This window comes from Athene cunicularia (genome assembly GCF_003259725.1).
Source record: "Athene cunicularia isolate RWA chromosome 1 unlocalized genomic scaffold, athCun1 chr1_part1, whole genome shotgun sequence".
Lineage (NCBI taxonomy): Eukaryota > Metazoa > Chordata > Aves > Strigiformes > Strigidae > Athene > Athene cunicularia.
This window is the reverse complement of record NW_020799091.1, coordinates 16,047,991-16,054,206: the sequence shown is the minus strand read 5'-3', so window position 1 is coordinate 16,054,206 and position 6,216 is coordinate 16,047,991. Positions and strand designations below refer to the sequence as shown.

At 41.7% G+C, this 6,216-nt stretch overlaps 1 protein-coding gene across 1 annotated transcript in view; it reads right to left on the bottom strand.

Moving 5' to 3' along the window:
- The window catches only part of ELMOD1 (ELMO domain containing 1), a 48,214-nt gene that overhangs the window by 41,594 nt on the left and 404 nt on the right, over nt 1–6,216 (bottom strand). The window lies entirely within an intron of this gene.

The following is a 6,216-nucleotide window of genomic DNA, read 5'->3' as shown; positions in this document are numbered from 1 at the left end:
AAAAAAAAAAAAAAAAAAAAAAAAAAAAAATCACTTTAGGGTCATCTTCCCAAATCTGTTGTTCAGACAGGCCTATGTACCAGCATCTACCAGTCAACTCTTCAACCTGGAAGAGTTACAAGCATCTTACCAAATTTCCATTAACAAGGGCTGTGAACAACTGCAAAAGTGACTGTATCAAGACTCACTACACCCTTCTGTAGTTTAAGCTAACTCCAAGCAGCACCAAAATCAAGCACTACTTCTATAAGTAGCAGAGAAAGCAAGCTAGGATAGAGATTGGCAACAGGGACATTCTTAGCAAGGAGGGATACAGTAACACAAACACCCCTCTAACATGATGGAGCAAAATGAAGAGAAGAAGATCTGCAGAAGTAAAGATGGAAAGAATGGTTTGAAAGTCAAAAAATACCAGCTGATAAGAAAGACTTACAAAACACACTTTCAGGCATGGCCCAGGAACCATCCTTAGGTGGTAACTGCACAAGATGCCTTTGATCAAACAAGTAGGAAAAAAGTCAGTGGCAAGGGAAGCATGAGGTACCATGGTGCTCTCCTTCCCTCTGCCACTTCTTGCTCAGTCCTACCAGGCATTTGCTTTCTTTTAGGTGCCCAGTCTCAGATAGAAAAGGATGCTGGCAAAGATTTGATAGCAGAAAATTGGAAAGAGGGGAGAAGACAACATGGGAAGAGAAGAGAAAGAAGAGATATGAAGACCGTTGGAAACTGTTCCTGTACCGAGGGGGAGGAGAACAGCACAAAGCCATGAAGAATACAAACTAGGACAGGATGACTGACAGCACTGGCATAACACACTTATTCTTAACACAATGCAACACAAAGTCTTCTTCCTTCAGTTCTCTTTCTACTTAGAATAATGGGGTATACATTTTTTATAGTTCTACCCTTTGCCTTGTAAGTGTAAAGTGAGTTAGAAATATTTCTAAAAGAAAATAAAACAAGTTTCCAGAACACTAGCAGCAGATACCCGCATAATAATTCAGTAAGATGAACTGATCTCATTCTTGAGATGGCAACATGTATGATAGAGCATAATGTGCAGACCCAAATTTTCTCCTGACTCGGTGGGTTGGTTGTTTTCAGTGGGTTGTGTTGTTGCTGTTGGGTTAATTTTTGGACTGAACGGTAACCACAATCTCATCTTTCATGCTTCAGATCTAGTCCCAAATTGTTTGGCTTGCATATGATGTTAACTGGATGTTCAAGATGCACAAGAGCACTCCCTTGCTCATTTTGCAGCACTCAACTCCCACTCTGGAAAAAAAATATCCCCAGAGTTTCAAATAATCCCTACAGCATGATAAATAAGGGGGGTTGGGAAGAAAAGTCACTCCAGCTGAAACAGGCTCTAGTATATTAAAAAAATATGAAGAAAAATTTTTCCCTTACAAAGGTAAAATCTCAGTCCAGCAGTTCTAGGGGATCTCATTAGCCTATAGGTGCCTAAAGGCTCCAAAGATTATGTATAAAAACAATAAGCCGTGATCCAAAACATTTGTACTGTAGGTGGTCAGGTTCAAAGAACATGATGACTATTTCAGATCCTTAGAGATATTGTTGTGGTCCCCCACCAAACAGTTGCACCACATTGCATGGCTTTTTCTTAATTTGTGCCCAGGGTATCTCCTGTTTTTCATCTCTCCCTCTGGAAGCATCATTCCTCCTCTCCCTTCCTTTCTTCTTTCCCTCCTCTCCCTTCCTCCAGCAAGAACTCTTCTTTTCCTCCTTCCATCCATCTGTTCCTGTCAGGCTGCCTTAACACTGGCAGCGTGAAGGCCTAGCAAGCCCAAATTTAACAAACCCCACATTGATCTTAGTGTTTCAGAGGCACAACCTGTTTGATGGCATGCATCCAAGCCAATGTTGATATGGATGTGGCTTTGTGAAAGCAGAGTGGGAGAGGGAATAAGAGACTTGCTCTTATAACTGCCTACCAGAGCTATGGAAGAGGACTACAGTTTCCATGACCACAGGACTGCTGCATACTAAGGTGCCCAATTCCTATCACCTGCACGCCCACCTAGTTGTACAGGCATTATCAGTGCAGTAACAAACTGCTGCTACACCATGGACAAGTCTCAATACCTGAAGCATCCTGAAGAACAATGAAAGGTAGGGATTTCTTTTTGGTTTTAAATATATAAATAAGTACTAAAAAGAAAAAAAAAGTTGGAGGCAAAACTGTTTTCCATTAGTGCAATCTGGAAGTGGCCACAGGAGCTCTTGCTTAATATGCTGATTCCAGTAGCATCACAATTTTGGGGTTCTAAGAAATTTCTCAGTTCACTTTTGGCAGACTCCGACACAGGCACACAATATGTGTTTGTGTGGCAGATGGTGTATACGCTAAGGAATAAGACCTACGTTTGTGAAATTGATAGCCAGTTGTACACAGTCCTAAATAAGCATTCTTTACAGAAACAGCCTTTCTTCTTTAGGCACCTTCAGAAGACCGTTAACTGAGTGGATGAGCAGCATGATACAGGGAGCTGTGGAGACAGGATGTCATACAACTCATTTTCTTGGGTTTGGTCCTGTCCCTTAATCTCTCTACCTGAGCAATCTTCCCTGGAGAAGCAAAATACATACCTACCACCGGAGCTACAGCTACATCAGTGCATAGCACGGACCAACAGAAGCGGCTCTGCCAACGAAAAAAATGGTGCCAAGCATGTGAAATTGAAACTGCATAGATGGGGGAAACGCTGTTTGTTTTTGAAACAAAACACCCAGTACAGATATTGGAGCAGCTCCAACCTGGTCCCTGGGACTGAATGCCAAGTTGCAGTTGGTGTGCTCCCAGCACAGTTCCTCCCATTTATTCTCAGGTGCTCCAAGACTAGTTCACAAAATGAGATAAAGAACAAAAAGGCAGGGACAACTGGGACATTTGCTTCAAAAACACACTCTCTTTCTCAGCCAAAACTTTAGCGTAGATACATATATTAACACTAAAAATGCCTGTGAAGTAATTCTAGGTATTCAATAATACCTATACGTAATAATAATAATGCAGTAATTCTAGTAATTCAATACCACCAGAGAGGGGAGAGCTCACAGGTACGCAGTTTCCTATAGACACAGCCAAGGGGACCACAGTATCCTGTACCTCCTACATCTGCTCTAAGAAGTTGCAAATTCACCTGCTCAATCTGCCGATTGTTTTCAATTCCAGTCTTTGCACCTCCTGTATTTCTCCCGTTCTCCAGGCTCCTTTGTACATCTGTGACTATAGCTGGCTGAAGCTCAGCCTGGGGATCTGCAGACAGTTTAGGACATGTTAAAAACACCACGCCCAACCACTTGGTTCCACTCAGGTACTATACCTACTATAAGAGCTGGAAACTATCTTCTTCAAGGGCCTCTCAGCTGTAACAGAAAGCTGAGAAGCATTTGCTTGCATTTTGAAGGGGAGTGGGATATAGCACTCCAGAATAAAACTGCTAAATATGTCTGAAACTACAAACTTTGTGTGGGGCTCTTCATTAGTTTTATGCTAAAGTGGATGAGAAATGTTCACTCAATTACAGCTGAGAGGTACTTTTAAGAAATCAGTATTGTCCATGCAAGACTCAGTAATCAACTGGGAGGGCTCCCAGAGCAGGACTCCTGGTTTAGCTTCATTGGGAGAGCTCAGGTCTCTTGTAGTGAGACTGCTATGATACAGGAGACAGCACGAAGCAACTGGAGAAGGTTCCAGAGGATGTGTCAGATACTCAAGCTGGACGGAAGCCAAATCGCTGGTGTAAACACTGGCTTGAAACAAATTATGGATAAGTCAAACAGGTCAGTTTACCACTAAAATGCTTGTTTTTCCTTGAAAAGGAGTGCTCCCACAGTCCAAAATGCAACTGAGGAAGCTGTTCCCGCAGCCTCTGCTGTCAGACTACTTTTTCCACCACCTGACAGGAACAAGCAGTTTCCACCTTGGGCTCAGTCTTGACAAATCCTGCGGTGCAGCACAGCTTCTCACTCAGGCTCACTTACTTGACTGAACTCGTATCATGTTACATGGATGCTGAGGATGCTAAGCCCAAACCATAGCCTCAGTCCTGCACTACCACAACTGTTCTCCACATCTCTCTACCTCACTCTCATTTTTAATTTTTCCTTACTTTATTCTTCTTTCCGGATTGGAATCTCACCACCTTGTTTCCTTCCCAGTATTCCAGCAAACCCTACCTCGGAGTTTACTCTTCTTGCTTCCCACCCAAAGCCTGCATTCAAGGAGGTTAACAGATAGTTCATGCAGCCTTTTGGCCTACATCACCAAGCAAAAGATTTCAAAGGAATCTTAAATAAAACAAGCTTTCCAATGAAAAAAGATGTTAATTTAAAAAAATAAAATAAATAGTCTCATGAGCCATAGGGCATTAAATTCAAGAAGATTTGATCTCCAGGCAGCCCAAACTTGCTCTTTCCGCAATTTTCTGCTAACATTTCAAATGACCCCTTGGGAAAAATAAAGCTTGCCTGGCTCTGTATAGCATTTATGCCCTGTCTGTACAACTAAACAAAATTTTTGTTAACATTGGTTACAGCTGATCACAGCTTAACTGTAAGTACAAGTTCTCTGAACACCTTTAAAATACAAGATGATTTAAATACTAGCAGCAGTCTAGAGCCCTACACACAGTAGCATTTTTGCAACAGAATTTTCTCTGCTTCCATCACTGCAAGCACCAGGAAGACTGTTTGTGCAGGGGAAATTACAGATAACAAAATAACCTCCTAACGCAATGTGGTCCTGAAGTTTCCCCGCTTAAGTATAGCCTAGCTCAAGGGACAGTAATTCACAAGCAAGAGTGACAGAAAGATGTTTGATCAGAGGCAATTCTTGGGTTCACAAGTGTCAGCACAGCTAATGAGATGCTGTGCCACAGCTAATAAAGCCCTGTCTCAAGAGCTGAGCAGGCAAAGGATTCGTAGATACTTTGGTTCTATGCTTTGCCCTATCACGTTTCACACATACAGCAAAACATATTCCGCTAATCGGTGAACCTGCAGGAAAGTTAGCAAATGTATTCTGTTACATTATTTTTCCATTGTTTAGTGCTTTCCTGGAAATATTTTCTGCTGGTTTTCTGTCTAGAGTGATACATACAGCATCAGATGCTGTCACATGATTTCACTCCTGAAAATCATAGGCTTCCTGTCTCTGAGCATCTATTAGGCTTGGTGATAAGTCAATTGTTACAGCAATGTGGTTTCACATTAGTTTTAGTTAAAATGCTGCTTAAAATGATATGCAAGTTATGAGACTTGATCAAGTCAAAAGATATTTCTAGATGTAACTCCACCTGTTCAGTTTGGAAATGCAGTGGTCCACATTTTTTAAAGAAAGTCGAAGAAAAGCAGGCTCTCTTAAGTACCAGTAAGTCTCCTCTGTACTGCCTCTTTGCTAAACAGACATTAAGTATGTGACACCTACCAAATTACTGCACACTACGAGTCTTTTGCTGTTCTTGTCTTAGGGCAACGAGATGTTCTTATCACAAGCACACTCAATTGCTTCAACTATTCACGGATCTACCAGTACAAAATAATGTTCTTTAAAAATGCATAACGAAATGTTTGAAAGAGAAGGTAAACAGTAAGCTTGCTGTAGTGCATAGGGATTATGCAGGATTTAAGAGATGCCATTTCTTCTATTCTGCTTCATTTTAGGATAAATTAGGATAGCGGGGGCTGGAGCAGAAGAGAGAAGAATGAAAACCTGGATTTACAAAAGCATGCAAGCTACAAAATAAATTTCTTTCAGTTTTTAAAATGGCTCCTTTGTTTCAAACGTCTTTGTCACAAAAAAAAAAAAAGAAAAGAAAAGAAAAAACAGCTTGTTGTGATCTGAATGTTGAGTTGACTGAATTGGGACAAAGGTGTTGTCTCACACACCACCACCCCCCCGTCCCCATTCTGACATACAGTTTAGCAACTCTTTTAGCCATCTTCATGTAAATGGAAAGAGAAGCTGAAACGGTGAGGACAAAGAGAAACATAAAAGACTACAGACATCAATCGTGGAGTTAACTCGGGAGCAAGTGTAACTTCAATACACAATGACCATGCGGAGGGATGAAGGGGAGGCAGGGAAGAAGAGTGTCACGGAAAAAAAACCCAAACAAATCTCATCAGTATCATGTCCACACGTCGGTGTAACCGAGGTCCACATGCCTGAGGGCAGCTGCGCGCCGCGGC